We start from the raw sequence: 14,312 nt of genomic DNA on the forward strand, positions 1-14,312 counted from the left end.
AAAGGCAGTGAGTGGTTGTAATAACAGTGAATGACGTACTGTCTTTGATTTCAACTTACACTTTTCCGATACAAAGTCCAGTCCACCAGTCAATGGCCTTCCAAGTCAATACATTTAAACGGGCTGGGTAACCGCCCCGTCAGTAAGAGCATCCATTCTGATCTGTTGTGCTTTGTTTGTTGATCGAGTGAGTGGCAAGATTTCTTCATTTCAAGGTAAGGAAAACTGTTCAGTTTACTTTAGCCGTAGTAGAGGGCAGTGGGTGATAGTGTTCATCGATTGAGGCAGGCAAAGGTAGATTTTAACGAACACATTAAGATATTCGTGAAAGTAGGACAAGTATTTTACAGTCGGGTTTTTGTTTACCGGGTGAATCCAACTTTATCGAAGAAGATATGCTTATGTTTTGGGTAAAATTTGCGTCTTAAAATATTCACTACCCTCAAAATATAAACACTTGATGGCTAAACTACCCATGTACAAATGATCCGGCTTGTTTGGCTGATCGCTGAGCCAAACAATTCTATAACTTGACTAATTTATGATAGGAAAACATTCGAGTTCGAGTTCTGTTGTTCAGTCTCTGAGTTTTCCTGATAATACTTGGATACTCGGCACCTCAACGTAAGGGCCTCTTTTAGTTTTTTTCTACAATTTTTACTGATTGTATCTCCGCTCGCTTTATCCATTGCAATTTCATTACTTGTTGGTCTTATAGATTTTTTTTCCAATCGAATGCCCCATTCACACCAAGACTTAAACACGTTTAAAAGATGTTTAGTTAAACACAGTTTAAAGTTGTTTCCTTCATAAAAGCTGCTTTCGGTTTTTTGTCGACTACAGATTTAGCACAAATGTCAAAGCACAAGTTAAAGTTTACTTGAATCCCATGTCAAAGCCAATGGTTCAGCTTTCTGTTACCAATTTTCATTTTGTTAAATCTGGTTTAATTAAACATGTTTTGTTGGTGTGAATGGGGCGTAGGGACCGTTCATTTTTTATGAGCATGGGTGGGCTGGTAGGATTTGGTTAATTGCCACTACAAAACTGTATGACCCCTCCCCCCTCCCTAGCATGCAATTTTTTTCCACATGCCCCCCGCCCCCCAAGCAGAAACTATTTTTCTGATGACCCCCCCGCCCCCACCCGCCCAACCAGAAACAAATCACACTCCTAACTTTAACAAAACACTTATGTACTGTTTATATCAAAGATAAACGTAATTGTTACTGTGATTTCTTTACAGTACTATTAAAAAGTTACCGTTCTCTGCTTGGGTAAAGATTTCTCTTGTTTAAAAAAACGTTTTATAGATTAGCCACACCTTTACGGCAACGGCAAACCCTAAATTTCCATTTAGATTCTCAAAGGAACTACAAAAATTAATCAAGCAAATGGTTAACGTGAAATTACTCCCCTTCGAGTAGAAACAATTAATACACGTACAGATTGACGTACGATACACGATACACATACGATTACGAGTCATATTAAACAGAAAAAAAAACAGCGGACACAGATATTAAAGTATATTTTAAAAATGAGCTAGTCAACCTCTATTTTTATTTCATATTCATTTACTATTGTTTAAAGATGCTTTTCAAATATGCATTAAATAGACGTTAAGTTTGTCTCCTTGTATAAATTCAATAGTGTGACTGTTACGTTTTTATATTAATTTGCACTTGTACAAACATAGGTTTTATATTCATTATTGCTTTTCCAACAGATATGCTTTATTTCCTCAGTTGTTGTTAATATAAAATGCAGATTTCGACCTCAGTATGTAAAAGAAATTAAAAGTGGTTAGGAAAATCGTATTAAATAAAATTGAAATAATATTCAATTTCTTCATCTGTTTCTGTGTTGAGCCACTTTCAATTTCCCCTATTAGCCAATTATTTCTGGTGACCCGACCCCCTCTTTCACTTTTTTTTTGGTAGCCCCCCCCCCCCCCCCTTAGTGCCATTTTTTTTCTCGTGCCCCCCCCCCCCCCAAATCCCACCAGCCCCCCCATGCTCATAAAAAATTAACGGTCCCTCAAGTTTCCATCAACGCCGACCGAATCAATGTGAGTTCGGGTGATATACCGTCGGGCAATTCAACTTTAGGGCGAACCAACCGGATTTCCATTCAGTGAGTGTAAAGCAAAGACTGCAGACTTCAGTCTACAGACTATAGACCTGAAGTTAAATACAGACTGGAGGCCAAGGGCTAAATGCAGGGATTGCAGACCAGCGTAAACAACAGTAACCCAAATAGAAACAACAAGACGTCAAATATTCAGGCAAAAACCACAGAGTTCATAACACAGAAACTGAATGACCTTTTGAGATCAAAATACTTGCAAAATATGCAACAGTTAGACACTTGGCTCTGTTTAGTCACAATCATGTAAATCCTCCAAATCATCATTTTAGCCTCCTGCAAGTATTCAGGAGCTAAATAGTTAATTGGTGGAAAAACTGAGATTAACCTGGTTGCAAGCAGATGAGAAGGAGTTGTGTTCTGTCTGTAATTGTATTTTGTTTCTGGGGTCATCCACTAGATTAGCCTTGCTATTTGGATGATCCCAACTCGCTCTCTATTTTGTTGTTATAATTTTACTTTCTTTAGTTGAACTCTGTTTTAGTTGCCTATGTAAATTCAACCTATGTCATGTAAAACTGAGCTGAGTTTAATAAATCATCATCATCATCTTGTGTAGGCTCAGTTCAATCCCATTTTATTCAGACCTGAAATTAGGTTAATATGGCTTTCTGGTTCCAGCCTCACTTTATTAAAACAATCAGCTAAGTCTGTATTTCACCCATGGTCTGCAATCTTTTCACAGAATTTTGCCCTTTTTCTGTAGTCTGCCTCACTGCATTAAAAAAATCAGCTAAGTCTGTATTTCACTCATAGTCTGCAATCTTTTCACAGAATTTTGCTCTTTTTCTGTAGTCTGTAGTCCATGTTTGACACTTCAATACACTAAACATTTTAGTTTGATGCAATAACAATCTATGGTTCACCCTTGTAGTTATTTGGTGATTATACTTGTAGTGTTGGACTAGTTCTTCAGATACATGTAATAATGATTACATTATGAAGTGTCATCCTTTCTAAATAAAGTTTTTTATTATTATTATTATTATTATTATTATTATTATTATTATTATTATTATTACATTCATTTCTACTCAATAATGATTTTGGGTGACATTTTAAAATGAAATGAGTGATAATAAAAATGAGTGGAGGTTTAGTGGCTTTAAAGGGGCAGTGTCACCTATTTGTAGCCCTTACTTTGAATGACAAAAAAATGTATTTGAATCAATGGAATTGTAAAATAATGGGTTACTGTCGTTAACAATAACCTTAATAGTTGTACAGAAACTAGTATTGATTATGTTTGGTTGCGGATGGCTAGGATGGAAATGGATAACAACTTGAAAAAAATTGGCCAGTTTTTTCAAGTTCTTCCTTTGTATTTCAAAGAAATCACTAAAAACTGATTACAGCTTGTTCTTCCTTGGACAAATCATTAAATTATTTTCCTCCTGGTGCTCTAAGAGCAATTTGATGCTAGGAAAAGGTTCTTTGTCAAATGTTTGAGCAGTTTGTACAAAAGTACGATGAAATTGCCGTGACAGTGCCTCTTTAAGACACCATTGTCAATTTCAATTGTCAAGAGCTAATAGCATCATGAAGACATTGCACTGTTGTTTCTTTGTATTATTGCTCACTTCATTTTAAGATTATTTGACTATTATTCTTTTAAGCAAGCAACCAAAATTGGGAAATTTTATGCCTTATTACATTTACTGTCAAACTAAGAGAAGGGAGAAATTTAGCAATCAAAATGCTCCTGTCAATGGATGATCATGCCTTCAGCAAAATTTCTGTGATCAAGGGAGGTGTTTCTTTTCATTCCTCTCTTTTTCCCCCTGCCTCTGCTCCAGGCACTGAAAAAGAGTACTTTAACTGAAGCTGAACTGTAGTGTGTTAAAAAAAATATAAGCCATATAGTATTTTTTCTAAGATTGCTCAGTCGCGTTCAGTCAAATTTAAATAGTCACAGAAGTTTGCTTGAAAGGCTTTGATTTGTCACAGGTCGTTTTTGCAAATTTTCCTGTGAGTTTTCTTACAGAATCGTGGCACAGATTCTGATAAAGTGGCTGTACATACCCTAGCACAGGTTGGCATGATGACTTTCCTTTCAAGTTGATTCTCACAACTGCGAATACCTTGTTATGAGACTTTTTATGCCTTGATTATAACTTGCCGTAATAATCTGTTTGGTATGTTACACGGTAGACAGTAGAATCTGAGGGATATGGCTACCACACAGAGACAAAATAATGAAAAATTGTGTTTAAAGAAGCTGAACACAGTTTTTTATGCTGGCCTATGTTTTCATCCATCATTGTTGTCAAGCCATTTATCTCAGGGTTTTAAGCATTGGCAAGGTAAATGTACATGTAAACATCAAGGTTGCTACTTCAGGGGGACTCCTTACATAAAGTACTGATGGAGATTTCAGTTTCAAATTATTGATTGTGGACTTCTACAGGTTTGAAATTTTCAGCTTATAGGGTGACTTTCTGGGCAGTTGAACTTTTTTGGATCCATTTCTAGTGTAGTAGAACTCTTTGGGTCTAGTAACTGGGCATCATTCATTTGCTACTAAGTTGCCTTCATATCCCTCCATGGGGAGGGGGAAGTTGATGTCAGAGATTGTCGTCTACATGAGAGTGCTATTGTCATGTCATGGCATGGCATCATATTTTATTTATTTTATTTTTATTTATTTATTCATTTATTCACCACGACGTACATTCATACAAAGTTACAATGAATAATAGACTAAGATCTTACATAAGTTTACAGTGAATAATAATAGTTAAAGAAGAAGTAAGAAGTGGTGAGGAGACCTCACAAAACCCCCAGGCTTATACTGAGAGGTTTACTCGGAGATATGTTAGGACTGTAAGGCTAGCAAAAACATTGTATTTAGAAATGGTAGATGTGTTTTTTTTTTGTAAGTGACACAGGCAAACTCGAAAGAAAATCTAAGTTCTCCCAACCTATGACCTTCTGATTAGGGAGGGTTCATAATTGTTTATATAGATGGGAGGCTATGATGTTTTATATTTTCCCTTAAATTTTTTGTGACCCCCCCCCCCCCACCCCACCATGAGAGATACCTTGCAAACCATCATATAATACCACAACCCCCCTTCCCCTATTCCCCCTTTTAACCTTAACACCTCCTCTAAAATGGCTGTTGCAAGCATCTTTTGAGTCTGTACACTGAACATTTTATGACATTTGCTAGCCTCCCTCATAGACACTTTCCAGAAAACAGTTGGACTTTTGCATGATTTTGCATGATAATTAAATAATTAATTTTATAGTATTTTCTTAAATCTTGTACTCAAATTAAAGGATACAGCTGATGTTCACTGCATGACTTTAGAGAATGCAGTGATTTACTTTCTCATAAACCACATTAAAGAAATGGCTGGGTTTTTTTTGGTTTGCCAAGGAATTTTTGTGAAAATTACTTAGACAATATGTTACAGGTGTATCTTTGAAAATCTATCCCCTACCGTTTTTTAAATGTTCATGTCAAACAAACTGATTGCCACCTTATTATCTGTTTAAGTCACATGTGATATGTCGGATTGTCTTAAAAAATCATTCTTCTGGGGATGAAAATCAATTCTGGCCATTTTTGAATGTGGTCTATACTCTTGTACTGCATGGCCAGTTATAAGGTGATCAAACTGATGGAGACAACACTGTCATTGTGGGTGATGCAGTGAAAGTGAACGAATGGTGTGTCAGAGGGATAGTTTGAGTGTTAGTGAGAGTGATGATACTGACTGTGAACCTCAACCATTGCCAGCAAAGAAAAGGAGCAGCACTGGAGGTGGACCTACCACTGAAACATCACGATTCCCTTCAAAATCATCATAAGCCCCCTCCTCCTTCGCAAAAATTTTAAACCCTCCTTTACTTGTGATAGGAAGGCCATTAAGTCAAACAATCCTCCATACTGCTACGATTTGGATGCTGATGAGTGGCATACATATATGCATATTGTGTAGTTCCAGAAAATACCCAAACTCTCCCCAGGGAAGGTTTTTACGCGGGATGCCCTGAGGGGGCATACCGTGTCTAAAAACGGGTCGATTTCTTTTTTTTTTTTTTCTTCCTCGTAGCTACAAATCGGTACATTAATTTATTCATTAAACTCACCCCTCTCCTACTCGGGGTGTATTGTTCTGATTGTCTTCAACAGAAGCAGCCCAATCAAAATCCATTCTTGTCGCTTACATCGCGAGGGAGGGGACCCACTCACCCCTACCTGTGTGACGTCAACGCATCATTTGATCTCTTTATAAAAAACAGATTAAATTTGGCGCCATATTGTTAACATGTTCTGGACTCAAGTGTGCCGTTTTCAAACGGAAATTTCACCATTTTGAAGCGGCAGATCGAAAGAATAACTTCTAAGAAGCATTCGACATTTAAAACGGTGGAAATTGGTAAATTCCTGGCGAAGGAATCGTGCTTTGTTTGACAGTCTAAGACCACGACGCGAGACTGAAAAGAGGTCATTGAGAAGCTTACGTTATCGTAATAGAATTTCAAAAATTTCCGGTGAAAGTCTGAGTCGCGTAACACAAGGAAAACAACGTAACGCGATCGTCGTGACTCAAACTATTCCATTAGCAAGGGTAGATTTATCAATCGGCGAAGCATACAGTTGGACTAAATGAATCAGCCCCAGCATCACGCGTAATGCCAGTGTAGCAGGCATCTTGTTTGTTTTTCTTCTTCCCCCTCCCCCCAAGAAATTCCAGTTTAGCTTCATACTTTGCTTCTAAAACTTTAACTTTTTAAGACCTCCCCCCCCCCAGGAAATTCTGGTGATCTTCCATGGGGTGGGTATGGATTTTTTTCTGAAACAGCACATTGAAACAAATGTGATGTTACATAATGATGATGATGATGATGATGGCGAGTTCCTCGCCTGCATGGTTCAGTCCTAAATTAAGTTAATCACCCATGTTACAGTAAGAGTGCTTATTTTGAGATCCATGTAATCATGACTGATAAATTATAACCGTTTGGAAAACTCGGGTCTGGACACTGCAGTAAAATTGGCTACAAATATGCAGTCTAATAAAATATGTATATAGCTATTTCAATTAACGTTGTCGGATTAAAATCAAGCTACAAGACAAGACCCGCAATGTTTTGTGTGATTATTTTTTATGAATAATTTCATCAAAATCATCCCTGCACGTGCAGGTCATTGTACTGCTAATTACAACCTATTGTTTTCTCCAGGCATGACTGATTTTGGTGAATTTATTCATAAAAATCCCACGTAAACTTTCGGTCTTGTCTTTTGGCTTCATGCTTTGAACCGACAACGTTAGTTGAAATGACTGTATGTAGATAATACATAATGCAGCATGCAGGTGCATAATTTATATGATAGAACAGGTTGTGATAGGACAGCCTATAAAACTGATGTGGAAGTGCAATGAAATTCCGAATTAGTAATGAAAAGGTCTTAGGTTAGACTCCTGATAGGGGTACTCAGATTTGCTTTATCCATGTATGCCTGTGTCACTTTGAATAATACATCATTCTCATGCAATAATATTTTCAAAAAAGAAAAAATATATAATGGCAATCGAATATATAAGAGGTCTGTGTACTGTAATTACATTTAGTTTGTTTAGAGCTTAAAATAACCAAAAATAGAATGTCGTTTGAAAACATCCCATAACAATCCGTTTTCGAAATCATTCCTATTAATATGCATGCCCCTTGTATATGCAAGATTTGTTGAAATGTGACTTTGTTACTGGAAGCTTTGGGTCTTAAATTGCAAACTATAAAGTTCTTCACTCATCTAGTTTTATCTAAGCTGTTCACGATAACAGGACAGAATAAACGAGACAAAGTGATCGCCATATTAGCACCACTTTTGTTCTGTTGTTATTGTCCATTTATAACAGATTTGAAAACTTTAATGTACCGTAGGATGGTGTTTACTTTGAGGTCAAAAGACAATACTTGACTTGAGTTGGCATCTGGTGCCCCACCTGGACTGCCAAGATTGGAGCAGGTCCTGTAAAACTGATAACTTTTCGACTGGGAGGTGGACCACCTGCTCCAGTGAATCTAACTCGACCCCAATACCACCAAACGAGTAGATAGGCCAATGCATTTGTCGGGATGAAGGAGAAGGCCAAGCAAGCAGCAGAGAGCTATCGAAGTCGGTAAACTCCTGGCACATCGATCAGAGCCACGGGTACCCGCTGTAAGAAAGTTGTCAAGGTAATGCATCGGGTCTGCAACACTGAACTTATTCAACATGATCCATTCCACCATATCCGCCACCTTCGGAGGCCGACGGGGAGGACCTGTAGGCACATACGCACGTGCGTTCCTGAAAAATTCGAAAATAAAATAAAATGAATAAAGACACAATTGTAATCAATTCAAGTCACTTCACTCAGCTTGTGTCTTTAAATAATATTTATAAAGCAACGGAGTGTGTTTTTTCACACCCGAATGTTGGTTTCCACGGAGAAGCGACGTGGTTAAAATTAAATTTCAGGGAATCTTTACAGCCCTTTTCAGTGTTACGTGCATAGCGGAAGTCTTTCGACATTCATCTTTCGACGCAGTCTTTCGACGTGCTATGTAACCAGGCCCGCATGTCCGCACACAGAAATGGTGAAGACTCTGTCCAAAGACTTGCCATGGCGAGTGATTTATCATAGATACATTTATGGTTCTTCTATCGAGGATACTGTACGAAGTCTTATTGTTTCAAAACGTTTCGTTTCCAACGTAAGGGCGTTATACAAGAGAACCAATGCCAGGAGGCGAGGAAGACTACGAGTGCTGTCATGTGAGTGAATTTGTATTCATCGTGATTTTATCTTATTTTGGAGCAGTTTTCGGGTATTTTCAGTTTGAAATATTGGCTTGTAGTCGTTTTTTTTCTAGTCCACAAGTACTGACTATGAATTTATCTACACAGATCGTGATAACGCCTTGATAAGAAGCATGTTACTGACAAAACCGGAGTTGTTTATTGTCACATTAGCAGTTTTTGTAAATAGCACCACTTCTCGGCCATTTTCCTCAGATTTTTCATCAATAGGGAGACCGAAAACTTGCATAGCTGTGCGAAACTAAGCGTCTGAAACAACTGGCAATTCCGCCATGTTTGCGATATGTTACTTGCACACGATAGTCCTAGTTACATAGCATGTCGAAAGACGACGTCGAAAGATGTCCGCTATGCACGTAACACTGAAAAGGGCTGTAAGACCTGACGGAAAATGCTGTGGAAGACATCTATAACCATTGTGGCGAAGACATGCTGATGCATATGTCCCTTGATAAATTCAAACAAGAAGTGACTAGGTGGCGTCATAAGGGGCCGTTGATTGTAGATGGCATTCCCGAGACCTTGGTGGGAACCCTGGACTTTTCTATCCCAGAATTATACCTTGGAATTGCTGTAGCAGTCAAGACGCTTCTCACATACCTTGTGTCTACGTGTGCTGCAAGGCGGCGTTTGAGCAGCATGAAGAGGCTTAAGACGCCACTTCGGAGTGCTATGTGTGATGCGAGGTTACTTTATCCTCGCTATCCGTAATCCATATTCACAAACAAAAGGAAAAAGACCTAAATGAGGTTATTTCTGTCTTAACTGGAAGGAAAGACAGACGGTATTTGTAACGGTAAACCTTTATATCCCTTACTGCCTTTATGAAAGCTAACGTATCTACAGTTATATTAATTTCAGTGCCTCGGGTTTTTTGGTCTTGCCTGTTGGCGATGTAGATATAGACATGAACACTTTGATTGTTTATTTGTGTTTTTATACTGAGTAAGCGCGTACTTAATACTGCTCAAAAACAATGATGTGGCCCACAGTGGCAAAAAGTGTTCATCTAGAAATGTGAATAAAATCCTGAGATACCACTAGCTTGTTGGCTTAATGAATGATAGAATCAAAGCACTTCAATGAACCCAAGAAAGCAGCAAAGAATTTGACGACGTAGTTGCCATTTCATATCACGCGTACACTTACAGCATAACCTCACCATCCTGACGAGAAAGAAAATTTAATCATGGAATCATGACACTTTGAAAAATAATTAAGGGGGTGGTGGAGGGGGATTTGGAAAATTGTGCGTACCTCTGGAAAAATCCTGGCTACGCCCCTGATTACCATGCTGTAAACAGCAAGATTTAGGTCACGTGCTAGGCGACCAAAATTTTTCACATGTATCGAGTTTCATTCGGCAAAAACACGGCGCGAAGAAAACAATAAGAAGGTTCTTGGAAGAAAAACTGGACGCTTTTTTGTCTATTGGCAACCATGCAAAACCACCTATAGAACGCACACGTCCACCTTTGCGTTGCCTCCCGTATCGGAAGGAATCAGAGTGCGTGTGTAATTTAATTGTGTAACTGCTTATACATAATGCATTCCCGCAAGGCGGCTTGGCGTCAACGAATCCTTGTAGCGTAGTTTGATGCGGGTTCCGCTTTACACCACAATTCACTTCTAAATTCACAAGTTGGCTCATAGGAGGCTTTGATTAGTTGTTTGTAAAGACTTAAAATGCAATATTTACTGTGCGAAAAAAGCTGACAACATGATTCTTTTTGTACAGTTTTTCTGTTCTGTATATTTAGGTGTTTTTTATTACATTTCAGCTAGAAAACAGCACTAAAGCAGAATGTCAAGATTCTCGAGACAAAAAAGAGGCCAGGCTTACATATGTCTTCTTTGTGGCAAGTGTTTCCCTGGTTCAGAAGATCTAAGGAGACATGAAAGAGTTCATACTGGAGAGAAGCCTTATGAATGCAAACAGTGTGGCAAGTGTTTTAGTGAAGCAGGAAATCTAAGGTCACATGAAAGAGCTCATACTGGAGAGAGGCCATATGAATGCAAACAGTGTGGCAAGTGTTTTATTCGAGCAGCAAATCTAAAGTCACATGAAAGATTTCACACTGGAGAGAAGCCATATAAATGTAAACAGTGTGACAAGTGTTTTGGTGAAGCAGGAAATCTAAGGAGACACGAAAGAGTTCATACTGGAGAGAAGCCATATGAATGCAAACAGTGTGGCAAACGTTTTAGTGTAGCAGGAAATCTAAGGTCACATGAAAGAGTTCATACTGGTGAGAAGCCTTATGAATGTAAACAGTGTGGCAAGTGTTTTAGTGTAGGAGGAGCCTTAAGAAGACATGAAAGAGTTCACGCGGGAGAGAAGCCTTATGAATGCAATCAGTGTGGCAAGTGTTTTGGTACAACAGGACATCTAAGGACACATAAAAGAGTTCATACTGGAGAGAAGCCATACGAATGCAAACAGTGTGGTAGGCGTTTTAGTGTAGCAGGAAATCTAAGGTCACATGAAAGAGTTCATACTGGAGAGAAGCCTTATGAATGCAAAATCTGTGGAAAGTGTTTTAGTTTAGGAGGAGCCTTAAGAAGACATGAAAGAGTTCACGCTGAAGAGAAGCCTTTTGAATGCAGTATGGCAAGTGTTTTAGTACAGCAGGACATATAAGGACACATATTGGAGAGAAGCCCTATAAATGCACGCATTGCAACAGGTTTTTTCGCTACTTGAGAAGTTTAAGAAAACATGAGAGATCCTAAGGATTGTAATCAGGATAACATGTGCACACAAGCTAACTCTTTGATAAAATTAAAGTCCACTCTGGCCATGTTGAAAACGCATCTTTTGGTGAAGTGCTACTTCATGGTCACAATGAAATCATATGATAGTGATTAACTTTAAGGGACACTATCACGGCGATTTTGCTGTATCTTGGTCGAAACTGCTCAAATATTTCACAAAGAACCTGTTTTGTAACATGAAATTGCTCTTACAACATCGGGAAGAAAACATCAAGGTTTTTTCTCATAGGAAGAACAAACCATGATCAATTTTTAACGACTTCTCTAAAATACACACGAAGAACTTAAAAACATTGGCCAATTTTTTCAAGTTGCAATCCACTTCCATCCTAGCCATCCACAGCCAAACATTATTCCTCGCGAAGCGAGGTTAATAAATTTGTCGGGCCGAGCCGGCCCGAGCGGAGCTAAGCCGCGCGAATTCGAGCGAAAAATATATTTATATATTTCGTTGAAGGTGTCCGCACTGTTGCCTAGCAACAGTGAAAAACAAAGTATGAATGACGTCAGACTGTCTGGCGTCGTCTGGAGCAAAATTTGCATACATCGGGAAGGCTTGCGTGCGGGTCAAATTTCAACTGCAATGTTCATCAATTCACTGGATACAGAACTATCTCTCCAGAATCTTTTCCCTTTCTTCCGGAAATCTTTTTTTGTGAAAGATTACATTGAAGAAATAACACGTTTTGTAGCCGCGGTAAAATAATTTTCCGTGGGAAATAAATTCATCGAACACGACAGCGCTTCACGCACGTTGTTCATTTCGTCGCGTCAGGAATAGCCTGTGGAACTTCGAAAAGACCATGCTCATAAAAATAGTTGCTATGTTCAGAAACCTTTTAATCTCCTCATTTGATGCTACAATACAAGTAAAGAGGGCTTTCCACCCAGCCCAAGCTTTTCGAGGTTTTGCGAGTCACGTATTTCTAGTTAACAATAGTTTCTGCGCACTAGTAGGGTTATTGTTAACAAAACTCAACCGTTAATTTAACAATACCATTGAAACAAATACGTTTTTTGGCAATTTATAGTGACGCTAAAAATAGGTGACGCTGCCCCTTTAACTTTTAGGTTTTTTGTCATGTCTTTTATCGTAGAGCCAGTGCGGCTTGTCAAATTTTAATGAGTAGAAACTGCGAAAATATGGAGATTATACCCCAGTGCAGTAATACGTCACTTAATTGACGCCCACTAAATAATGCCAATCAAACCCCAATAACAAGAAGTAAAAGAAGAGTGGGGCTCAATGTCCCCCTTTATTTGTACTACCGACTGTAGTGTATTGCAAAGAGTGTCAAGTGTATTGTTAATATAGGCGTTAAAATAGGTGTTAGGATCGGTGTGGCATGTTAACCTTCCAATTAGTTATGTAAATATTGACCTACTTATAAATCGGGGCGACCTACATAATTGGAGTGTGAGTTAATTTGGACTGTGTAAGATGCGTGTGCATTGTAAAAACTAGTAGTACGTTTTCTTGTATTAATAAACGAGTTTGCTCAGATACAACACCGAGTTATTTCTTCTTTGTCCATTGCCAACCGCGTAAAACCAGCAAAAGAACGTACACGTTCACTTTACATTGCTTGGCGTATCGAAAGGAATCAGAGTGCGTGTGTGTGCGCAATGAGGCATGGCGTCCACGAATTCTTGTAGCGTAGTTTGATGCGTGTACCGCTTTCGGTTACCATCGTTCACTTCTGCATTCACGAGTTGCCTTACAGGAGCCTTTGATTCCATTCTGTTATTCAACACGGAGAGTTGTTCACGGAAACGAATTTATTTTCAGAACTCGTGGAACAGCGCAGTGATTGCTACATGGCAAGGCGTCAACAAGACCAACAATCTCGATCATTTTCTAACATTGGCTAATTGTCTTATCCGTATTCCAAGGGGCAAGCCTGTTTCTCACCAAGAATAAAACGAAATGATGTAATCAGGCAAACTTATGTCGATTTTAAATGTTAGTGTGTGAACTTGGCAGAGTAACGGCAGAAGAGGAATATAATCACATATACAGCGACGTTAGGATTAACTTGATCTTTCTAATGCCGTTTTGTCGAAAATGTAAACCAGGCTTCATTTTAAATCGTTTCGTTTCTGAAGAAGTTAGGTTAAATCGAATTGCTACTGTTTCCGTTACTTCTTCTTTTTCCTTGTTAATATTCTTTGTTTCTGTACTTGATTGTTCATATCTGTTACAGCTTTTAGTTGGCTTATCAGTATCAAACATTGTTGTTACTCGAATTCTCCAAGTCTGAAAGGTTTTGCTGATCAGTTTGTTTCAGAGAAGAGAAACGTAACGGTGGCCTCTACTGAAAGTGAAATGTTTCAGAATCTTTTTGCTAGTAAGCCCTTGTGTTATAACTATCCCATGTTACTTTTGCCTTTTTACACGGATACATGGATTCGAGTGCAAATTAACTGACCTGGCAGATCAAGGGGATTGCGTGTTCACATTATTCTGGTACTTTTTCACTCCTCCCTTACTTCGCCTCATCCTTTTGTTTTCTGTGTGCCCTAGCCTCTCGAAGTTTCGAATCAGTCACCAAACTGTATGGCCTCG

General features: G+C 38.6%; 1 pseudogene across 1 annotated transcript; it reads left to right on the forward strand.

The window, feature by feature from the left end:
- The first annotated feature begins 157 nt into the window (after nt 1-157).
- Nucleotides 158-13,513, forward strand: LOC146453944 (uncharacterized; annotated as a pseudogene). Its single transcript, XR_014859388.1, has 2 exons — nt 158-215; nt 10,753-13,513. The product of XR_014859388.1 is annotated as an uncharacterized LOC146453944 (transcript).
- The last annotated feature ends 799 nt before the right edge of the window (nt 13,514-14,312 follow it).

Source organism: Pavona decussata, unplaced genomic scaffold, assembly GCF_977016875.1.
Source record: "Pavona decussata unplaced genomic scaffold, jaPavDecu1.1 SCAFFOLD_321, whole genome shotgun sequence".
In the NCBI taxonomy this organism is placed as follows: Eukaryota; Metazoa; Cnidaria; class Anthozoa; order Scleractinia; family Agariciidae; genus Pavona; species Pavona decussata.